This window comes from Hemiscyllium ocellatum, unplaced genomic scaffold (assembly GCF_020745735.1).
Source record: "Hemiscyllium ocellatum isolate sHemOce1 unplaced genomic scaffold, sHemOce1.pat.X.cur. scaffold_480_pat_ctg1, whole genome shotgun sequence".
NCBI lineage: Eukaryota > Metazoa > Chordata > Chondrichthyes > Orectolobiformes > Hemiscylliidae > Hemiscyllium > Hemiscyllium ocellatum.
In genome coordinates, this window is record NW_026869078.1 from 34,661 (window position 1) to 49,104 (window position 14,444).

Consider the following 14,444-nt stretch of genomic DNA (forward strand, 5'->3'; position numbering starts at 1 on the left):
AAATACAGGAGACAGTGAGGCAGCTCAGAGTGACAAAGCGCCCAGACCAGATGGATTCCAGGCTGAGTTCCATAAAGAATTGATTGGGGAATTAGTCGGGCCACTTATAAATATATATAATTATTCAGATAATCAGGGCTGCCTCTTGTCTTCTCTGAGAGAAGCAAATATTTTCTCATTCTGAACAAGGAAAAGGCCCCAGATGACTGCTCTTCATATCGACCTATATCCTTGTTGAATGTGGATTTTAAAAATCTCTCAAAAGTGTTGTCATTAAGACGGGAGAGGGTTTTGCCATTCATTATTGAAGAAGGCCAGATGGGGTTTATAAAGGGTCGCAAATCAACGAAGAACATTAGAAGAGTCTTAAATATGGTACAAACCTGCCAGCAGGGTGCAATACCGGGATTAGTTGTCTCCCTAGAGACAGAGAAGGCATTCGCTCAGGTAGAATGGCCATATCTCGTTTATACGCTGGAACGGTTTGGTGTTGAGAGGTCTTTACTTAATAGGTTACAGTATTATATAATGATCCTAAAGCAACGGTGATCACCAACAGTTAAAGTTCACATAGCTTTCGCGTTGGCAGAGATTGTCGTCAGGAATGCCCTCTCTCACCATTATTATTTTCGCTAGTGATTGAGCCGTTGGTGGAATCTGTATGAGCTGACCTTAATATAAAGGCTCCGAAGGTTGGATCAGGTCAGCACAAAATTACTCTCTATGCAGTTGATGTCCTCCTTTTCTTAAATGATCCATTGACATCTGTGCCCCGCTTAATTCAAGTGATTAAATTATTTGGTATGTCCTCAGGTTATAAAATCAATTTGTGAAATCAGAGGCCATGCCGCTGGGAGTTCTTGCTAGTATATCCAATTTTCCGGATGAATCCCGTGTTGCATTTCGGTGGTCACTGGAGTTTTTCTTTACTTAGGTATTTTCAATACTCCAGCATTTCATCAGCTATATAAAGTCAATAATAAACATTTATTGGAGAAATTATGATAGGGCCTTCAACTCTGGGAGGTTCTCCCGATATCCTGGCTAGGTAGAATAGCTTTGTTCAACATGATTATCCTACCTCGCCTTTTATACAGTATGAAAATGCTCCCCTTGATGCTGCCGAGATAGGCGCTGCGTAAGCTTTATGGTTGGCTCGGCTCCTTTATTTGGAGTCATAGACGGCCCCTTAATACATCAGAAAAGCTACAGCTTTCATAAGTAAGGAGTGGGCTGGATTTCCCAGATTTCAGAAGGTACCAATTGAGCTCTCTATTATCCAACATAGCTGATTGGGTTTCTTGTGACCCACAATAAATCTGGTTAGATAATGAGGCCTCCCTGGCAAAATATTCCCTGATCAATCTACTATTTATGGACAAGGTGAGAGTTATTACGGATCATTGTAAAAATCCTACTGTATTAAATACAATCAAAGCCCCACCACCATACCCCTATAGTGGGACTGCTGGGATTCCAGCCATGGCTGACTGATGCTGTATTCAGAACCTGGGAGTCCAGAGGAATCTCCTGTTTGGGAGACCTGTTCAATGGGGATGTCATAATGCCCTTCAAACAGCTTCGTCAGAAATTTGGGCTGCCTAGTAAAGATCTTTTTCAATATTTTCGAATAGGAGACTTTATACAAAAGAAGACCACATTGAGAATTAATCCACATAAATCGGATAGGGAAAGGACGGTGCTTCGGCCGGTGGGTCCGCCCGTAGCCAGTACTCTCTACCACAAACCATTTAATAAGGTATCAAAAGACATGGAACCGTTATATAAAACCTAGAGTCAAGAATTTGGGATGGAAATCTCCTTAGAGATGTGAGAGGACATCTGGGAAAACGCCAGGGAGATGTCTATCTGTAACAAATCTCAGGCTATCCAATTGAAGTTACTTCATTGGGCTCAAATGGCACCTGAGTGACTTGCAAAGTTCAAGGCAGGAACATCTCTAATGTGTCCTACATGCAAAATAGAAGTTAGTGCTCTCACGCATAGTCTGAGGACATGCTGTAAGATCCGCATGTATTCAGTCAGAGTAGTGAATGCCTTGGCAAAGATTATGGGTACTGAGATTGGGTGGGATCCAGCGCCTCTACTTCTGGGCCCCCCAAATTTCCTTTCTTCGGATGTATACGGGAGGAAATTATTGATTATCCTTTTCTTTTGTCCGGGCAAATATATTTTAGTGAATTGGATATCATAAGGTCCCCGTGGACTTCCAAATTGGCAGAGGCTTGTCATGGAATATATCCCCCTTGACTTCCTTACAAATATGGTGAACCAAAATACGGAATTATTTTGTAGAACATTGCACACCTTTTTGAACTACATTGACACAGATATATCAGCCATATTGTTCAGGGCCTTTGCTTAGCCATGGGGATGGTTCTGGCTGGATCGGGGGTTCCTGGGAGGTGGAATCCTGCATCAATACGGGTTCTGTTATGACTTAATATAATTTTTAAAACATATGTATCTAGTTATTTATTTACTTATTTATTTTCTTTTCTCCTTTTGTTTAGTCTTAGTAATGTAGGATATCCTATTTTATGGTTTGTTAATTTGGAGAATCGATTAGTAGTTTGTTTTTAAATTCTATATTGGGGTTGTTATTATATTGTAAAGCAGAATGAAGGAACAGGATGGGCCAAATTTTAACTAAAACTGTAGATCAGCAAAACCATTTGTGACAGGAAATTGTGGGAAAGAGTAAATTATGTTTTTTATTAATGGACAAAGTCTCTGCAACAAGGTAGATGGATTTGTGGCACAGAGATAAAAGAGATTTTGACACCAGAGAGATGTGGTACAGGGCGAACAAAAGGTGGACATAAATATTCAATGTTTCGCAACATTGTGCAAACTCAGGCAAAATGGGTAACACTAACAATAATGGGTAAGACGGGCATTACAGAGAAAGCATTTGGTCTCAGATCATGAAGTAGAGTCAGTCTGAATGTAACCTCTGGCTACTCCTTGCCAAGGACACAAGCAGCAGAACAGTTTTAGACCACTGAACAGCATTCCCTTGCTAATCACTGCATTACACAGGAACTCATTGGAATTTTTAATAAAGGAATGGTGAACATTTATTGAAATTTCAATATTCGCAAAGTCTGGGACAGTCACACGGACAACAGTGATATTGGAAGAGGAGTTCAGAGAATTTTTTTCAGTATTTCTTAGAATAACACATTGTGCAACCGGCGAGGGACGTAACTGTCTCAGAGCGACTGTTGTGTGAGAAAACTTAGTGAATGAGTTATGTCATTCTGGAGAGATCCTCAGGAAAATTGTGATAAAGTGCAGTTTAAAGAAAAATAAAGTTTTCAAGTAAATCACAGAAAGGACAAGCTACAAATAGAAACAAAAATAGCCAATTACATGGGTTTGAGAGGAAAACTGACCAAGGTAAATAGGCTACACAGACTGAAATATGTGTGTCTGGAAATGAACTGTGGAAAACATTTGAATGAACAGTGTAAAACACTCAACAAAAGGACATTCCATTGAAACAGACAAAAACTCAGCAAGAAATCCCCACCGGTCCCTCACTCAGGACAAAATGGATCATATTAGATTAGGAAGCTGAGAAGATCACCACAAAATACTTAAAATCCTCAAGTGAGAGTTTTAGAGTAAGTTTTAAAGGGATTGCAATGGGTCTGCTAGCAGGAGGAGGGCAATGGGAAGAGGAAACATTGTCAAGGTTTATTGATACGTTAGGAACAGGGAGAGATGAAGATGCTGGAGGTAGTGAGAGAGTTACAGAGAGTGGTCAGGGCCTGAACGGTGTTACAAAGCCAGTACGAATTACTGCAGCTGGAGGGGTTTGCAGAGGTAGGGAGGGACATATTTATTTTTATTTATTCATTCATGGGATGTGGGTGTTACTGCCTGGACCAGCATTCTTTGACCCCATGCTAATTACCCAGAGATTGTTGGTGGATATATATACTTTGCTGGACTCAGGTGAAGTGTTGAATGACTTGGCGGATCGCAAATGTGGTTCCTTTGTTCAAAAAGGACAGCAGGGATAGGCCAGGTAATTACAGAGCAGATAGTCTGACAGCAGGGGGAGGGAAATTATTGGAATGAATTATGAGGATGAATCCACACTTGCAAAGATAAGGATCAACTTGGTTTAGTCATCACAGATTTGGCAGAGGAAGGTACTGTCTGAGGAATTCAGTTCAGGTTTTTGAAATGGTGCTGAAGTATATTGATGAAGGCAGTGCAGATGATGTGGGTTACACGGACTTGAATAAGTCCTTTGATAAGATGCAAAATGTAAGGTTGGTCCAAAAGGACTGGGTTCCAAGGCAGGTTGGCAAATTGGATGCAAAACTGGTGGGTAGAATACTTTCACCAACGGGTGTACACAGGGATCTGTGCAGGAACCATTGACCATTAATGACTCGGATGTGAAAGCAGAAGGTATCATTAGTAGGTTTGCAGATGATATGAAAGGTGAGGGTGTTATCCACAGTGAGGGGGATGGTCTCCGTCTGCTGTTCGATGTCGATCAGATGAAAATCTAAGCAGAGTTCAGTTCTGATTGAAGTGAGGTGATACTCTGTGGGAGGTACGATAAGCGAAGGACAGACATAATGAATGGTAGGACTTTGCGGAGTACTGAGGAATACAGTGACCTTGGTGGACAAGTTCATAGATCCCTGAAGGTGTCAGCACAGGTTTACAGGGTGGGAAAGGCACCTCAACTGGGAGCGGGAGAGGGACCCACATCCTGCTGGGGTGAATTGCTAGAGATGCTTGAGAGGACATAACCTAGTCTGGCAGGGTGTTGGACCTTAAATAAACGTAAGGCCAGAAAGAAGATTGAGACTGGTACACGTGTTAAAGACAGCAATTTCAGCAGATAAGCCAGGCAAGAACATAGCAGGCAATGGGGGAAAACTGATGATTCAACTGCATTTATTTCAATACAAGGGGCCTGACAGCTAAGGAAGATGAACTCAAGGCATGGATTGGAACATGGGACTGGGATATTATAGTTATTACAGAAACACAGCTGAGGGAGGGGCAGGACTGGCAGTTCATTGTTTCAAGGTAGAGATGCTCCAGGAAGGGGAGGCAGGAGAGGACGTGTGGTGGTGGGTTTTGATTGCATGAATCATCCCAGCAGGACTTAGAGAGGATATTCCTGTGGGATCGCCCAGTGAAGCTATGTTAGTGGAACTGAGAAATAAGAATGGGTCATCACGTTGATACGATCTGACTGCTGACCCCGAATAATCCATGGCAGACTGATGAACAAATGTATCGGGACATCTTAAATATCAACCATAATAATGGGGCTGTTATGGTAGGGTTTTTGAACTTTCCAAACCAAGACTGGGACTGCCAGTGTTCAGTGTTTGCAAGGGGAGGCATTTGGTAATTGTGTTCCAGGATCTCCCAATCAATATGTAAATGGCCTGAAAAGAGAAAGGGGTAAAACCTGACCTCCCCTTGGGAATCATGGTAGGGAAGGGGACTGAGATGTGAGTGGGAAAGCATTTTGCCAAAGTGACCACAGTTCTAGTAGTTTGAAAACAGCTTTGGGAAAGGACAGGCCTGGTCCACAAGTGCAAGTTATAAAATGGAGCCTGACCAATCTTGATCGTATTAGCCAGGAACTTTCAAAATGTGATTGGGGAAGGGAATTATTTACAGGGAAAGGGAAGTTTGGCAAGTGAGAATATCTTTAAAGTGAGATAAACTGATCGACTAGCGCCAGCATTTTCCTGTGTGTGTGCAGCTCAATGCTGACAGCATTCGGAAACACTGGCTGTCTATTGAGGGTCTGGTCAAGGAAAAGGGGACACATGTCAGGTATAGCCAGCTGGATCAAGGGAATCCCTGAGGATATACAGGGGCTGTAGGAATACACTTTGAGTCGAAAACAGGAATGGAGAAAGGCTCAATGAAATAGCCTCAGCAGAGAAGGAAAGGGGAATCCAAAAGTGATTGTATCAGTATATTAGGAGTGCATAAGGAACTCAGGACAAAATAGTATCCATTAAAGATCAATGAGGCCATCGATGTGTGGGACTGCAGGATATTTGCTAAGATCCTAAACAATTTTTTCACTCCAGAACTTACTGAGGACAAAGACTGGGGAACTCAGGGAACAAGAGTAATACATGAGACCACATTCGGAGTCCTCTGCAATTTCAGTCTCCCTGCTACAGGAAGGGTGTTGTGAAACTAGAAAGGGCTTAGAAAAGCTTTACAAGATATTGCCCGGGTTGTTGCTGAATAAGCTGGGGTTACTGTCACTGGAGAATCGGAGACTTAGGGATGACCTTACAGAGGCTTATATGAACATGAGCGGTATGAGCGGCATTGAGATTGCACAGACATTTGCGAGGCCTGTTCTGCAATACTCTGTGCAGTTCTGGTTGCCCAGTTATAGGGAGGATATTATTAAGCTGCAGGGGATTCAGAAGAGATTTACCAGGATATTGCTGGGTATGGAAGGCTTGGGTTCTGAAAAATGGCTGGATAGGCTGAGTCTTTTTTCACTGGAGCCTGGAGGTTGAGACATGATACTATAAAGGTTTATGAAAAAAATGAGGTATATAGATCCATTTAATGGTAGCTGCCTTTTCCGCAGGATGGGAGAGTCTCAAGAGGAGGGGCCACATTTTTAAGGTTAGAGGAGAGAGATGTTCAAAAAAAAGATATGGGGCAATTTGCTACACCGAGGGTGGTTTGAGTGTGGAATGAACTTCCTGAGAAAGGGGTTGATGTGGGTACAATTACAACACTTTAAAGATATTTGGATAAACAGGTGAATAAGGAAGGGTTGGAGTGCTATGGGCCAGCAACAGGCAGCTGGGAAGAGTTGAGTTTTAGATGATGGTGGGTATCAGCTGAAGGGTCAGTTTCCATGCTGTATGGCTCTATGACAAGAGTATGGTTTTATTCCATTATTGAAGAAAGGATCAGGGCTGGGTCCACTAATGTGCATCATCTACATAAATGATTTGGTTGAAAATATAGAAGTGATTGTGCGTAAGTTTGTTGATGATCAAATTAATGGTGTAGTGGGCAGTAAATACGGTTATCAAAGGGGATCTTGACCAACTGGGTCAGTGGACCAGGCAATGAAAGATGGAGTTTAATTCAGGTGTTGGATTTTGTTAAGACAAACCATAGAGGACTAATACAGTTAATGGAAGGGCTCTGGCCAGGGTTGTCGAATAGAGAGAAGAGAGAGAGAGAGAGAGAGAGAGAGAGAGCGAGAGAGAGAGAGAGCGAGCGAGAGAGACCAGGGGGTGCAAGTTTCATTGTTCTTCAGAAGTGGCATACCGGATGGACAGGGTGGGAAAAGCGACATTTGGCAAATTTGCCGTCATTGACAGATGAATCCTCGGGGTGGCCCTAAGAATGGTGAATAGCCAAGGGTAGGTGAGTCCAAAACTCGAGGATATAAACGGGACGTGAGAGAGCAAGGATTTGAAGGGGGAGCTGACGGGGAACATTATCCACAGAGGATGGTGCATAGATGGAACAGACTGCCTCAGGCACATGGGAGAAACAAGAACAATTACAGCATGGAACAGATATTTGGGAGGTACATTGAGAGGAGAAGGTTTGAAGAGATAAGGGCCAAAAGCAGGCAAATGAGACTCATTCAGTTGAGGTAACATGGGCAGCATTGAGGAGTAGGACCACAGGTTCTGTTTCCGTGCTGTATCACTCTGTATCCAGGTAAAGAGGATTAGTGTACCAAAATAAGGCATGTTGTAGACACTGAAGCAAGTTACAGAGATAGGGATGGTAGTCTGGAATGCAGTACATCTCAAATATGTGGAGGGACTATCGGGAAGGGAGGAGGTTACAGGGACAACTACTGTTATAGGAGTTAAAAATGACTGAAGACACTGGTGCACAAGCCATGCACAGATACAGTGTTGCAGAGTAGTGAGTCTTAATACAGTGTTGGAGGGAGAACACAGAACAGAAAGATCCCAGGCAGCATTCACACCCTCTCGTGGGAGGCCTGCTTTCCCCTCTGTTGTCCTGATGCTCACTAAGACAGCACAGGCCTGGACTGATAACTCTGAACTCCCGATGCTGTCTCAGTGCAACTTAAGTTAAAGTAGATGTGATGATTGAGCATGGGGTGTGTCTATACTGTGCTCCCCATCAAGCACTGTATCTATATCATGTATTGTTAGCCGATGTTTGCAGCCCTCCCATTGCTCCCTGCTCTGTGCACTGTGAGTGATCTTACCTCACTGCAGGATTTATTGAAGGCTCCAGATCTCCCTGCCCTTTGTCTCTCTGGCTGACCAACCACCTTTAATAAGGTGATGGATGAGACACACAGCAGTTGGGAAGTCTATTGAGTCAGGAACTTCCTGAGTACCTACAGGAGACAGAGAAATAGACAGAATGGAAAATTAGACTGATGCGGTGAGGGTTACACAAGGAGAATGGAAATGAACCCCACAGATATCTGGAAAATCCCAAGCTCCATCCCTGGCCTGTGCTGTTGCGTCTCTCTGGAGTGGAGAATTCTGTTGGCCCAGGATCTGGAGTAGCTGCAAGAGAGAGAGACACTGACAGAGGCAGCAATTAGACCCACACAGTGAGGGATACCACATGGAGAGAGACTGAGTGATATCACCGGAGTGCTGGAAGACTTCAGGATCACACAATCATGTTGGAAGAATGGGTTTAGCTTCATGTATCAGTGCTCAGGGATGAACAACCAGTGAGCAGGTGAAGTGATGACCCAGTAACATTATTGTTAGGGCATTTGTCCAAAACCTCAGTTAGTGCTCAGGGGAGGCAGGTTTGAATCCAATCATAAGATATGGTGGAATTTAAAATCAATAATTTTAAAAATAGCAATTAACAATCCATAAACAAATATGAAACCATTGCTGATGTACAAAAATCATAATCCCTTAGATTAGACTTTGTACAGTGATACTCTGATATTGATGAGGGCAGTCCAGATGATGTGGGTTACATGGAGTTCATTAAGGTCTTTGACAAGGTCCCACACGGAAGGCTGGTCCAAAAGGGAAGATCCCATGGGATCCAAGGTCAGTTGGTAAAGTGGCTCCACAATTGGTGGAGGGTTGGTTTTGTGATTGAAAGCCTTTGCCCAGCGGGTGTACCACAGGGATCTGTGCAGGAGCCATTGCTGGACATTATGGACATTAATCACTCGGATGGGAAAGCAGAAGGTAACATTAGTAGGTTTGTAGATAACATGAAAGGTGAGGGTGTTGTCCATGGTGAGGGGGATGGACTCAGGCTGCAGTCTAATGTCCATCAGATGATAAACTGAGCAGAGTAATGGCAGACAGAGTTTACTTCTGATCACTGTGAGGGAATGCACTGTGGGAAGTCTAATAAATGAATGATATCCATCATGAATGGTCGGTCCTCCTGGAGTACTGAGGGACACAGGGACCTTGGTGGGCAAGTCCCTGGATGTCTGAAGGTGTCAGCACAGGTAGACAGGGCTGGGAAGGCACCTGAACTGGGAGCAGGAGGGGGACCCATATCCTGGTGGGGAACGTTGCTGGAGCTGCTCGAGAGGATTTAAACTTGTCTGGCAGGGCTGTGTGACTCCAAACAGTCGTAAGGCCAGAAGGAAATTTGAGGCTGGTACAGATGTTGTAGAGAGCAATATAAATAGACAAGGCAGGCACGAACATAGCAGACAATGAGGGAAAACGGGTGGATTAAACTGCAGTTATTTCAATGCAAAGGGCCAGACAGATAAGGCAGATAAACCCAGAGCATGGATGGGAACATGGGATTGGGATACCATAGGTATTACAGAAACACAGCTGAGGGAGCGACAGGCCCAGCAGCTCGATGTTCCGGAGACAGATGCTGCAGGAAGGATAGAACAGGAGGCAAAACAGGCGGAGAGCTGGTGGTTTTGACTGGGGGAAACATCCCAGCAGGACCTAGAGGGAGTATTCATGCAGGATCGCCCAGTTAAACGATATTAGTGGAACTGAGAAATAAAAATTGGCCATTAGTTTTCTATGGTCGGACTACAGCGATAGGCAATGGGAGATGAAGGAGCAAATATGTCAGGAGATTTCAGATATCTCTTAGAATATTAGGGTTGTAATGATAGGGGATCCTAACTGTTCCAAACCTGGACTGGGATTCCTACTAAGTTAAGCATTTGGATGAAAGGAATTTGTTAAGTGTGTTCCTGAAACTCCCAGTCATTATGTAAGTGGCCCAACTGGAGAATGGGACTAAAGCTGACCTCCCCTTGGGAAACAAGGTCGGGAACGGGACTGAGGTGTTAGTGGGGGAGCCCTTTGGAAAGTCACCACAATTGTATTCGTTTGAAAATAGTGATGGAAAAGGAAAGGCCTGGCCCACAAGTTCAAGTTATTCAATGGAGCAAGATAGTATTGGACAGGAATTTTTAAAGTAGATCTGGGGAGGCGATTTGCAGGTATGTGGATGGGTGTATGACTAGCAAAGATTTAGAGGGATATTGGCAAAACTTGTGGCAAATGTGACTAGAAACGTCATGCAGGAGTTGGTCTGAAGGGCCTGTTTCCATGCTGTATATCTCTATGACTCAATGTCTTGAAATGAGTCCACATTATCGAAGAGGAGGTGCTGGAGGGTTTAAAACACAAAGGTAGATAAATCCCCAGGACTTGATCAAATGTAGCTCAGGACATTGTGGGAAGCTGGTGAAGACATTGTAGGGCCCCTAGCAGAGATATTTGTACCATAGAGAGATGCATGTGATAGGCTGATAGACTGGAGGGTGGCATTGTGGACAGTGAAGGTGGTTTTCTGAGATTACAAAGGGATCCTGATGAAATGTGTGAATGGCTGAAAAACTGTAGATGGAGTTCAATCTGAATAAATGTGAGGGAATGCATTTGGTACAACAAACACGGGCAGGGCTTATACAATTAATAGTAGGACCTTCGGTAGTGTGTTGTAGAACAGAGGGACCCCGGGGTTGAGGTACATAATTCTTTGAAATTTGCAACATGGAGAGACAGGATAGTTTAAAAAAAGGTGCTTGCCTCATTTGCCTTCACTGCTCAGTCCTTTGGATATAGGAGTTGGAAGCCATATTGAGATTATACAGGCCATTGGTGAGTCCTCTTCTGGAATACTGTGTCCAGTTCTGGTCGACCAGTTATAGGAAGGATATTATTAAGCAGGAAAGGGTTGGGAGGAGATTTACTGGGATGTGGCTGGGTATGAAAGGCTTCAGTATAAAGAAAGGCTGAACAGGTTGGTATTTTTCACTGAAACCTGAATGTTGACAGATGACCTCATAGATGTTTATAAAATCATGAGGAGGATAGATCGAGTTAATGGGAGTTGTCTTTCCCATGGACAGGGGAGTTTCAAGGCAAGGCATTACATTTCTCAGTTTAGAGGAGAGACATATAAAAAAAAGACATGAGGAGCACATTGTTACACAGAGGATGGGTTGTGTGTGGAATGAACTTCCCAAGGAAGGGGTGAATGTGGGGACGTTTACAATGTTTAAAAGACATTTGGATTAGGGCAGGAATAAGAAAGGTATGAAGGAATATGATCCAGGAACAGGTAGGTGGGATGAGATCAGTTTTAGAGTATGGTTAGTGTTAACCGAACAGTGTGGTATGACTCTCTGACTATGATTATAATGTTGTGTCATTAATTAAGAAAGGCTGCAAGAGAAAGCCAGGGAGCTACAGGCTGATGAGCGAGACATCAGGGTGGGTCAGTTGTTGGAGGTCGTTCTGAGAGGTAGGCCTTATTACGGACAGCCAGCATGGCTTTGTGCGTGGAATAACATGTCTCACAAACTTGACCGGAGTTTGCTCAAGATGTGACCAAAAAGATAGACGAAGGCAGAGCAACAGACGTTGTTTCTGGCTTCAGCAAACCCCTGTTCAGGGTGAAGCATGATCCATTGGTTAGTAACGGTAGACAACAAAGGATCAGGGAGAGCTTGCCAACTGGATACAAAATGGGATGACAATGGGAGACAGAGGATGGTGGGAGAGGGTTGTTGTTTAAACTGGGGCCTCTGACCAGCAGTGTGCTGTAAGGATTGGTGATGGGACCACTGTTGTGCACCATTTACATAAACAATCTGAGTGAAAAGAGAGCAGTTCCTGTTAGTATGTTTGTGGATACCAAGATTAGTGGAAGAGTGGGCAGGGGATATAGTTATCGAAGGGGATGTTAATCAACTGGGCCAGTGGGCCAAGGAATGAAAGATGGAATTTAATTCAGGTATTGGATTTATTCAGACAAACCAGGGAGGACTAACACAGTTAATGGTTGGGCCCTGGAGAGTGTTGTAGAAAAGGGAGAGACCAAGGGGTGCAGTTACATTGTTCCTTGGACTGGCATCACAGGGGGACAGGGTGTTGAAAGCGGCAATTGGCACACTTGTCTTCATTGGTCAGTGCATTGAGTACATGAGTTGGAGATATTGGTAACACTGTCATCAATATTTCCCCCAGGCAGAGGAGGCCACGGGGTGCCATTATAAAGGTTTATGAAACAATGTAGGGCCTAAGTACGGTGAATAGTCCAGGGTAGGTGAGTCCAAAGCTAGAGGCATAAACGTGAGGTGAGAGAGCAAGGATTTAAAGAGGGAGCTGAGGAGCAACATTATCCACAGAAGATGGTGCTTAGACGGAACGGACTGCCAGAGGAAATGGTAAAAACAAGTACAATTACAACATGGAAAAGATACTTGGGCAGGTACATGGAGAGGAGAAGGTTTGAAGGGATATGAGCCAAACACAGGCAAATGTGACTCATTTCATTTAGGAAACCTTGGCCGAAGAATCATGCCGCTCAGAAACAGACCCTACGTCTGCAGTTATTGGAGGAGGAGAAGACTATTGAGACAAGGCACGTTGTAGAGATTGAAGCAAGTTACAGTGATATGGATGGTCATCTGGACTGGAGGTTTCAAATATGTGAAATAATTGGTGAGAGGGGAGATGACAGAGATAGGAACTGTTATAGGAGTTAGAATGATTGAAGACACTGGTCCTCAATACAAGCCATAGATAGTGTTGGAGAGGGAATAGGGAACAGAAAGATCCCAGATTGCATTACCACCCTCTCATGGGAGGCCTGCTTTCCCCTCAGTTGTTCTGATGCTCCCCAAGAAAGCACAGGCCTGGACTGATAACTGGGAACTCCCGATGCTGTCTCATTACAACAAAACTTGCAGCAGATATGGTGATTGAGCCTGGGTTGTGTCTGTACTGTGCTCCCCCTCCAGCACTTTCTCTCTGTCCTGTTTTGTTAGCTGATGTTTGGATCCCTCTTACTACTTTCTGCTCTGTGCACTGGAATGATCTTACCTGGCAGCAGGGTTGATTGAAGACTCCGACCTCCCTGACTGTGTCTCTCTGGCTGACCAACCATCGTCCCAGCCAGCAGTTGGCAAGTCTATTGAGTCAGGAACTCCATGCGTACCTGTAGAAGACACAGAAATAGGCAAAATGGGAAATTAGACTAATGCTTTGAGGGTGACACATATAGAATGGCACTGAGCCCACAGAGATCTGGAAAATCCCAGTCTCCATTCCTGACCTGTGCTGCCTCATCTCTCTGGAGCGGAGAATTCTGTTGGCTCATGATCTGGAGTAGCTTCAAAAGTGAGAGACGCTGACAGAAGCAGCAATTAGACGCACACAGTGAGGGATACCAGACGGTGAGGTACTGAGTCACTACACCAGAGCGCCGGGTCAAACAATTGTGCAGGAAGAAAGGGTTTTAATTCATGTTGCACTGGGATATACAAACTGTGAGCAGGTGAAGTGATGGCCTTGGGGCATTATTGTGTGACGATTTATCCAGAAACTCAGCAAGTGTTCTCTGGACACAAGTCCAAATCCCACCATTGCAAATGATTGAATGTGGATTGAATGTGAAATAAATGCTTCAAAAATGATGTAATTAAAAACATGTAAGTGAGTATTAAACAATTGCTGAGGTTAAGAAAAATCCATCGGTTGCATCCCTGTCTTTAGTGAAGTAATCTAAGGTGGGACTGGGATATCACAGGGATTACAGAACAACAGCTGAGGGAGGGACAGGACAGGCAGCTCAATGCCCCAGGGGACAGATGCTGCAGGAAGGACAGAAGGGGAGCTGAGAGAGGAGGAGAGCTGCTGGTTGTGATTGGGGTGAAACATCACAGCAGGGACTGAGAGAGGAGATTCCTGCGGGACCGCCCAGTGACGCTGTGTTCATGGAATTCATCAATAACAATGGGGCTTCCCTTTCCTCTGATTGTTCTACAGACCCCGATAGCCCCGCCCTCCTGCACCTTGACCTTCACAACATGGCGGCCCAGAGCGCTCCCTCTTCCCTCAAACAAATGGCGGCCGTGACCCTGAGCCGCTTCCCCGATCAGAGACCGCCACCTCCTTCCCCGGGCCTGG

The 14,444-nt window shown here is 44.4% G+C and overlaps 1 long non-coding RNA gene across 1 annotated transcript; it reads right to left on the minus strand.

The window, feature by feature from the left end:
• Window positions 1-492: 492 nt before the first annotated feature.
• LOC132813813 (uncharacterized) lies at window positions 493-13,468 on the minus strand. The gene is made up of 3 exons (XR_009644176.1): window positions 13,359-13,468; window positions 8,258-8,392; window positions 493-963 (listed from the first exon to the last, which is right to left on the minus strand). It is a non-coding gene; the product is annotated as an uncharacterized LOC132813813 (long non-coding RNA).
• Window positions 13,469-14,444: the final 976 nt, after the last annotated feature.